Here is a 10,000-nt window from a genome sequence, read left to right on the forward strand (position 1 = left end):
ATTTCATGTTGCTTACTTTTTTCTTCCGCCTCATACATACATTTGCACAAGAAACATTTTGAACAGCCTTAGAGTACATCTGCGAATAAAAATAGCTATAATCAGCAACAAATTCATACTTGATGTACTTCTCGAGTGTAGTGTCTTATATTGGCATCATTGACAATAAAAAAAATGTAGAACTTTACTACATATATTCTTGTGTAATTTGTACAACTTATTAGATTTCGTTACAAATATATATATTTTCCACATTCTAGCCGTGCATGAAGTCGCACACTTTTATAGAGCAAAATACTATTGCGATTTAGTGAAATCAGTTTAAATTCACGTTCTGATGCATTTCTATTAATAAACGTTCTAGAATATTTCTTTTGTAAACGGTTTAACTTCTTGTTGCAGTGTGTGTGATAGTAAGAGTGTGGTTAACTGTATGTAGATGTATGTGTACGTGATGTATCAACATGCTGAGGAAGAGAGACAGCTCCTGAGAACGAGAACAAGTCTAGCGTTATTTGTTCAAAATTATTTCGCTTGTGAGAAACTGTAATGCTAGGAGGTCAATCATACAACATATGTACTGAGTAATTTCAGTAATTGTTTTCATCCTTTTATTATGCATTTCCGAAATAGTAATGGGAAGAATTTTAAATACATTTATTCCAATTCGCTTCATCAGAAATATAATGTTCGTGTATGCGTTTTAAGGAAGCTGTCAGTGGCCATTTGCTAACTACAAGGATGCTGTCAGCAGCTTTTCGTTGGAGTTGTAATCAGGAAACATTTTGACCTTTCGTTTTAATGCTCACAGCAACAATGAATAGAAGATTAGTGTAAGAGAATTGTGGTGTAATTCACAATTTTCAGTTCCATTTAATTGGTTTCTATGAAATGAAATAAATTGTATGGTGTGTTCATAAAATATCAATTATGTGATTACTTTATAATACGTTATATTCAATATACGTCATATATTTTAAACCTACGTTTGCTTCTAAATACTGAGAGCTTACAGACATCGTAAGCGTGTGTGTCTCTATGCGTATGTATATGCTTGGATGGATGGATGTATAAAAATGTATGCATATATTCACAAAATTGCACACAAAAATAACATATACATACAAACATACATACATACATACATACATACATACATACATACATATATATATATATATATATATATATTATATATATATATATAAAACATTTAAATAATGAGGGAGATAAATTGAATATGAATTTAATTAATATAAATTTAAAACCAGTAGCCTAGCATACAAAGATCTGAAAATCAGAGGAAATTCTAATACATATGTATATTTAAAGGGCTAAAAACCACTATGTGGACAGCTATATGCTAGAAGTAGATCACCTACGATCAAACTACAAAGAAAGAATGTTCTCTAGAGAAAAATTCAGCGGACACCAGAATAATATGCGGCAAGACAGATGAAAATTATATAAAAAACAAGAATTAATCGCAAACCGGCTATTAACGAATAAATCATATATACAAAGTCGATAAATCAATTTACATTTCTTTAATGAAGATAATAATTACGGTGATTTAAAGCATTTTCCGACAGGCAATGAATTGTAAGAGTTCCACAAATGTTTATAGTATGTCTTCTTTGTCACGTAATGCAAGGAAATAGTCTGAAAGAAAGCTATCAAGCCATGGGACAATATTAAGGGCTTTTTAATTCATTCAAGTACTTTTATAAATCTTAGGTACTCAGATGTGTATGACAATTTTTCTTAATAGAGCTAATTCCAAATATTCTTGTTTTATCTTTGAACCTTTATCTTATATGACAATACATTTCACTATGTTCTGTTCATTTACCACCTTAATTATTTATTCGCTGGAAGATAGTCGACAGTTTTATTTATGAAAATTATGTCAGAACTTAGTTTGCTACAAGCGTTGCCCTTTCTATTTGCTTTAATGTAGGGCTGTAGCTAATGGGGGTCAAGATATCTCGAGCTTGTATACCTATTTATGAAGTACCATAATTATTCATCAAGGCATTGTTGATGCACAATTCTGTAATTACACGCCATTCTCTAGGCGCTATCTGATTTGGTTATAAACAAATATAAGTAGCCAAACCGCTAAAATCGATTTGCAGCAGCCATGATAGTCAATTGCCTTTAGAAATCTCATTAAACTAGACTGCATGCGAGAAAACGCCTAAGAAAAGTCAGCTCAGGTTACAGCACACAAATAGAAACAGCAAGCATTGCCTGCAATCATGAAACGGTAACACTGGTAGTCAAATGAATCAATGTATTCAAACGAAATAGATTCATTGACGAAAGTCCCATGCAGCAACGATCTGATATCTACAAAATGTATATAGTTAAACTCCATCGTTCTGACACAAACGAAACGGCACCTCTATTATTTGTGGGTTCATAAAATCTTCCATTAGCCTGTTCAGTCGCAGTATGTCACGAAATGGGATCATTGCAGCTAACGTTTTCTCGTCTCAGAGTCTATATCATAAATTCTTGTCAAATTGTTTCCGCGCCATTTGTGATGTTTTTACGTCAATATAATCCTTTTCTTCGTTTTGGAAAGACCACTCCATGCAGAGAATACCCTAATTTATCTTTCCGTAAGGTGACATATTTATGACATTAACGCCTGTAGATATGTCTAAGGACTAGAATTTCGACGCAACAAACAACAGAATCTACATCAATGGGAACCTGCTAAAGCGTACATAGGCATCGCATAAACATTCGCTAAGATCACTAATCTTCAAAATGTCCATAACACGTCACATGTGATCTATTATTATATTAACAAAAGGTTGTCTCAGAAGTGAATCTTCCATTTCGGGTTCAAAAAACAGTTCCATCACTAAAAAATTAATTACCTATCTTTAACGCAATGTAGCTACAATAAAAATGCTTGACTCTCGTCTGAATGAGAATGATGCTGATATTGTTTCAACATTCTAAATAACATTCTGAAAATCCCAGCCAAGAGATTAGTCGATGTATGTTAGAATTCTAGCTTATCGACCCAATATATCACATATTTCTCGTTACGGCAATGGGTTTTTCTCCTCTAAAAACACCCCAAATTTGCCCTCCTATAAAACATTGTCATCATATCATGTGTGGTGTCGCTCTGTAAACGAAATCTTAACTGATTCTTTCCAAAATTGCACACCTATTGAATTATATAGTATCTCATAATTACCTAGATACTAGAAACGTAGAGAATTACAACTGCATCCGATTGACCTTCGAGTAAGTATTTCTTGTGTATATTGGAGAGAGGGAGAATAAGAAAGGGAGGCACAAGAGAGTGCGACAAGATAGGCATATGCATATTTTAATGAAATATATGCGTGTTTATCTATAACAGAGATAAGTTAGTTATCTCATCATTATTTGCCTTGTTAGTTATTCAATTATTTGCTTGGCTTGCAAGTTAGGTAGTAATATATTTATTGAGTTGACTGGTTAGTTACGGAGTTATGTATTTCATTAGATGCACATACTACTTTCATTTTTTTCGGGGGTGGGGTGTGTAGCTTAATATGGTATAAGAAAGAGTATGTCTATGAACAGCATTCTCACTTTCGTGGTATTCGCAAATATATCATCGTTTGATTATGTAATGACGAAGCAAATAAATTATATATAGCCAATTCATACCATCGGTGGAAGCAACATCATATTTCATAAATATATCGTGCTGATAAACGGATATAAATGAAAAGTCTCTGGCGTGTTTAACTTTGCCTCTCCCTCTGTATTCTTATTCTTCAATATATCCCCTCCGTACAGTATTATACATTGGTTCTCAACGATTGAATGGTTTTTCTTTTGTTTTTTTTTTCTTTTTTCGTTTGTCTTTTTCTTTCTCCTTCTCTGTTCTTGCATCATTTTCTCTATATTTACTTTTCCTTCTTTCCCATTATTTCTCCATCTATTGATTTTTATCCCCTGTAAATCTATTCATCTTTGCGTATTTTCATCCCCAAATCTCTCTGCTGCATATATCTCAGTGACAGCTTTTATTTCTATTTCTCTTCCATAGTTGTTTTATTTATTGATTTATTTGTTTATTTATTTAGTTATTTATTATATTTATTATATTTATTATATTTCTGCATATTTATTTTTCCCTGGTTTGATTCCTCTGATTTGTAAGCTAAACATTTTCGGTTTATATTTTTCTTTTTGCAATATCTACATCAGTAAATGTTTTGTATTTCTATTTCATAATTTATGTATTACACAGCCACTTTTTCTTTAAAAAAAAAGACACCTATCCTCAATAAACAGGCAATAAGTCGATATATTGTCGGAAAGTACATTCGGGAGACCTATCATAAATATGTAGATTCAATATAACATTTATCAGTCGTAGTGGTTCTGTAGATTTAATAAAAATTACACCAAACAGTTTCTAGAGTATTATTAAGCTAAATATATAATTGATTTGCGTTATATTTTAACCCGTATTTCAGTAAGAAATAATACATGTAATTGTTATATAGTATATCATTATTAAGTCTTTCCGCTAATAATATTAATTTATACTTTTGATACTGAAAGGTACAGCAGTTATTTAAGTATGTTTGCAATTCACGTCCTCATTCATTTTTACCATTTTTGTCTTTTTCGTGAAACATCAAATGATAATCAAAGTCTGAGGAAACTAATTACTATTTCGAGGGACGTAATTTAATATCAAAGGTGCTTTGCTCCAGTATAACATGAAATGACCCTTGGCATTATTTGTGCGAAAGCTTTCTAATATATTAATCAAGAGAATGATTTATGGTTACACTACAAATTGAAAAATCCCTATTAACATCTTTGATTTTACGCTCTGAGCAACAACCAACATACTAACACCGAAAATTCTAAATACATATTCGATACCATACAGCCATATTTTTATCAAATACGAATAAATATGCATGAATTCAAGTATGCACTGTTTATCTATATTCAACATTCGAAGTTCTCATAACAATATTGAAAATAAGCATAAATACAGTAAAGAGAGTTTTCATTGACGTTACGCTTCATCAGCTTCGTGCATCTCTACTGTTCCAAAGATGATGATCGCCCGTCAGGAGAAAGTTGTTAAAGGTCATGAATGTGAAATCTAGAATATATGATATTCATTCTTTAGAAACACATGCTGAAATACATAAATATATTACGCTTGATAGAATGTATAACTTATATACTATGATTACACAAATCAAACTATGCGTATTTTAGGCCTTTTTCGATATATATTCTTAAGGATAAGGTGTGATTTGAGGATAGCACCTTTTCCATTTCTATGAAATCGCTTTCCTACCTACGTTATACTCTTGGAACCCTCTCTCGATTGCTTTCTTGGTTCTTGCTATAGATCTGGCATAATAATAGACATAATCGAAAGTAGTTTTGAACAACGTTGTCCATTTAGCGCAATTCCTCATTTTATTATACAATGAATATCAAGGGCTGCATTTTCCGACAATCATTCACAATTTTTAGAACTCTGTGACCTTATTTTAGAGAATTTATAATTGCTGTAGGTGCCGTATATGCCCCGGAGATATATGCGGTGCAGAATTAGTTGCGGAATCAATTATCACACAAAAAATTGCTGCACAAAGCAGTTGACCTAATAACTTTTTCTTTTTTTTTAATCTTTTATCACTATAGTAGCTTCTTCAAAGAGCAAAGCAAAATTTATCGCATATTACCAAGTTATCTGCCATCTTTTACAGGTTACAATCATTTGACTGCGGCCATCCTGGATCACGGCTTTGAAGGGACTTAGTTAAACAAATCCACCCTAGGATTTTATTTTTTTGAAGCTTAGCATTAATTTTTGGATTCTCTTTGGCTAAAACGCTAAGATACATGGATGTAAACACCCCAGCACCGGTTGTAAATCAGTGCTGGAAAATAAACACAGACATAAAGACACACATATATAGATACATGTATAACGGGTTTCTATCTACCAAGTCCACTCACAGAGCTTTGGTCGGCCCGAGGCTATGTGAAGACACACGCCCAATGTGCCACGTAGTGGGACTGAACCCAGAACCACGTGGAACCAGCAAGCTTCTTTACACACAACCATGTCTGCGCCTATACAGATTAACAAATTTCTCACAAAGCACTTTTCGAGTATATGTGGCCAAACCACTTATTTTTTCAGGTTCCCAATTTGATCGCATCTCCCTAATCAATGTTTTTCTAGCTCAGTAATGATACGTTTATGATTCCTCGCATACGATTTGGTACTAACATACGGACATAGCGGGGAACCTACAAACATTTCTGAGAATATTCATGTGACTATCCTCTACCAATCAAACCCTCTTCAAAACTTTGTGCCATGAACTGCCTATAAAAATAGGGCGAGCTTCACACGCTAGTCAGAAGGAAGATAGCTGTGACATAAGCCACATCTTTCTATTTGAACTTTTTGAAAATCAGTGTAAGCTGGGAAACCGGTTAAAGCTTTAAATATATTAATAATAAAAATATATTTTAACTATTCTCAGTGTATTTCCAACTCTTATTATTCTTGTATATATATATATGTGAGTGTGTGTCTATGTGTGTGTGTGTGAAACCGTTTAAAGCTTTAAATATATTAATAAAAATATTTTAACTATTCTCAGTGTATTTCCAACTCCTATTTTTCCTGTATATATATGTGTGTGTGTATATATGTGTGTGTGTGTATATGTGTGTGTGCATGGGTATGTGTGTATATATATATGTGTGTGTGTGTGTGTGTGTTTGTCTGTGTAAAAATATGGAAAGAAGTGAAGGGGGTATAGTGAACTTGCCGTGAGGAGTGGAATATACAACGTTTCGGATTCAATCATTCGTCAGAAAGCATTGAAAGAGAAAAAAAGGAGAATAAAGTCAAACAGAGTTTACATCCTCCCAGCTTGAAAAACTGCCAGCAACTTATAATGGACGCAGAATAATGCGGGCTGCTGATGTGAAACAGAAGTTATAGGAGATGGTGTGCATATAGGAGGAGGAAAAAGGTGGAGAGAGTAGAGGTAAGTTAATATGAGAATGTCACAGAGAGAGTGTGGATGGAGGATTAAAAAGGGTAAAAACGAATTAAGAGGAGGTAAAAGGATGAAAGGAAACACGTTAATTCATACCTTTTTGTGGACATAGTACCAAGATCAAATATGAGATGTTGCTTTTTTCGTTTCCTGAAGAAGGGGGATCCGTAGTGCAATGCCATACCACACACTGATAAATATGCAATAGAATGATTCAAAGTGTTGAAGTGTGTGGCGACAGGTCGGCCTGGCATACGAAGCGTTATGGTTCTGATGTGTTAGCGAATACGATACCCAAGACGCCGTCCTGTTTCTTCAATGTAAAGCGCATTGCAGACTTTGCATGCAATGCAATATGAGATTGGCCAAATTGCAACATTAGTGGTGTATTATATGATATTGCTTATTGGGCCCCGTGATGGTGATAATATTGTTGATGTAGGGGCATGTGTTACATCGTCGGCGAGAACATTTAAAGATTCCTGGTTTTGCGGAGCTGGGAGCTGTGAAGTTTCTAAGAAGGAGATTTCTAAGACTCTCATTTTTTTAAAGACAGGAGAGTTGGTGTGGAACATATATATATATATATATTGGTAAAAACGGTGAGATAACAAAAGAAAGAAAGAGACCTCAATATTATGTAAATAGAGGAAATTTATCTATAAAATAATATGTTACATTACTCAATAGTCAAGATAAAACTCTGAGTTTCAGATGCCGAAGTGGAAATCCACACCATCTCTTCGGTTATCTTGACTATTGAGTAATGTAACATATTATTTTATATATATGGGGGTATGTATACACGTACGTATGTCTGTATAAATTTGATTATATCTTGAATAGACTGTGTCAGTAGATTTTCCCTATGCGTCCATGAATAGTCTTTCGCTATTCTTCTATACTTGTTTCATATCTCAGATTTCTTGCCCAACAATGAAGGTGCTTAGTGGATATAAAACAGAATATTTAAGTCTTGTATGAATGTTTACTTTTTTTCACTCAAATAAACCATTTATGCTTTTAATTTATTTTTCTCTGATATATTAAATTCTACAGGCCTTTGAACCCTAAAATATAAATATTCTCCTACCTCTAGACAAAGATACTAGGAGAAATAGATGTATGCCTGTATGCTCCGTTTGAAGATTTGTATGACTCGAGTTGTTGAAAATGGTGCGAGCTGCCAAGAGCTGAAAATGGAAGGTAGTATTTTAATATCCACAAATTTATTTGGGTAATGAACAACAATGTGCATTAAGGGGTTTTCAAGCTATTCATGAAACCTAACGATTTTATGATATATGTAGACAATGAAAGTAGTCGTACAATTTGTATTCCTACGAATCTGCTCATATACCGGACAAACAAATTTATACGTTCTCGACTGATGGATGAGCATTTAAAAGAAATGCGAATGTGTTATAACAATATGAAGGAATCTAGTCGCTTTACGAAAGCCATTGAATATAATAAACAATGCAATTCAGTAATAGGAAAAGGGGGGGGGGATTTTTAATGGAATGTCCATACACTTAGAAATAATGGGAGTAAGGCAATAGACAAAACATCTTTTAAACGTATAAGAATAAACTTTGCATTTCAGTATAAGGATAGAACATTTATCATTCAAATTCATCTAAAATGATATATTTTACTGAAACTGAGTCATCAACGCTCGTAAACAATAGGAACATTATGAATAGTTACAAAAATCACAATATTGGACACAGAGTAAGATTATATTTTCTATATGTGTATCCCCAATTGCAGAAATATGTTTCCCCAAACTCTATGTATATGGAGGGAGATGTTCCTAGTCACCCCCCTTTATATCAATATCATAAACGACTGCTGTTGTTCCCACACATGTTATGATTGGTACAATTTTAATTCAACCTATTTCTATATATAATATATAGATCTGTTTGAACACAAAGTGTTTCTCCGTATTGTAGAACTACACATATCTTTTATATGCATGCATAACTATTTATGTACGCATATATATTTGTAAATATATTCATACACAAACATGCTCAAAGCACAATGCGTGTGAGAGTACTTACTTTGTGTGTGCGTGTGTGTACTCGTTGTTATATATTGAATGTCTACAAATGAAACCTTAGCAAATAATTGCTCCGAATTTCTCGCTTCTTTGACGAACACCAACAACAAAATGAAATTTTAATAGAATATCGATGGCGACTGAATCTCAAAGTAAGCGTGGTGCGCGCAAACATACAAAACTAAAGATATTACGTAAGAAATTCATGCGATGCAAATGAGAAACTCCTTCTTAAAAATGTACAAAACACTTTTCAGTACAGCAAATTAATAACAATAGTGAATAATAACAAGTCAACAGAAATAATAACAGTGGAGATCGAACGTATTCCGGTGAGATGGTTCAATATCACTATTTAATAGACTTCATCTGCTATAGGAGGTAATAGTTTTGAAGGCATGTAGTACGATGTGTGCTTTCAAGAAAATCAATAATTCTTATATTTAGATCAAACCTTGAGCAAGTTAGAAACAAAATCAAAGAAAAATATTTCGAGTAGAAAATACATCAAACAAATGAAGGATGAGAACCATAGCTGGATGGTTTAGTCCGCTGCAAATTCTACCAGATTGTGTTTATAGACTTTTATTATTTCTATTTCCTTTTGCACGTTCTGACTTTACGTTTAATGTCATACGTGCCTTCTGCCAGAAATCATTAACACCTCAGTTTTCTTTCTCTTTCTCTTGTGTGCTTCTTATAATTTTTCTTCTTCTTCCTCATCATTATTTTCTTTACTACAATTCTTCTGCTTTCAATCATCACCTTCCTTCCTTCCTTTCCTTCTTCTTCTTCTTCTTCTTCTTCTTCTTCTTCTTCTTCTTCTTCTTCTTCTCTTCTTCTTCTTCTTCTT

This window comes from Octopus sinensis, linkage group LG8 (genome assembly GCF_006345805.1).
Source record: "Octopus sinensis linkage group LG8, ASM634580v1, whole genome shotgun sequence".
Lineage (NCBI taxonomy): Eukaryota > Metazoa > Mollusca > Cephalopoda > Octopoda > Octopodidae > Octopus > Octopus sinensis.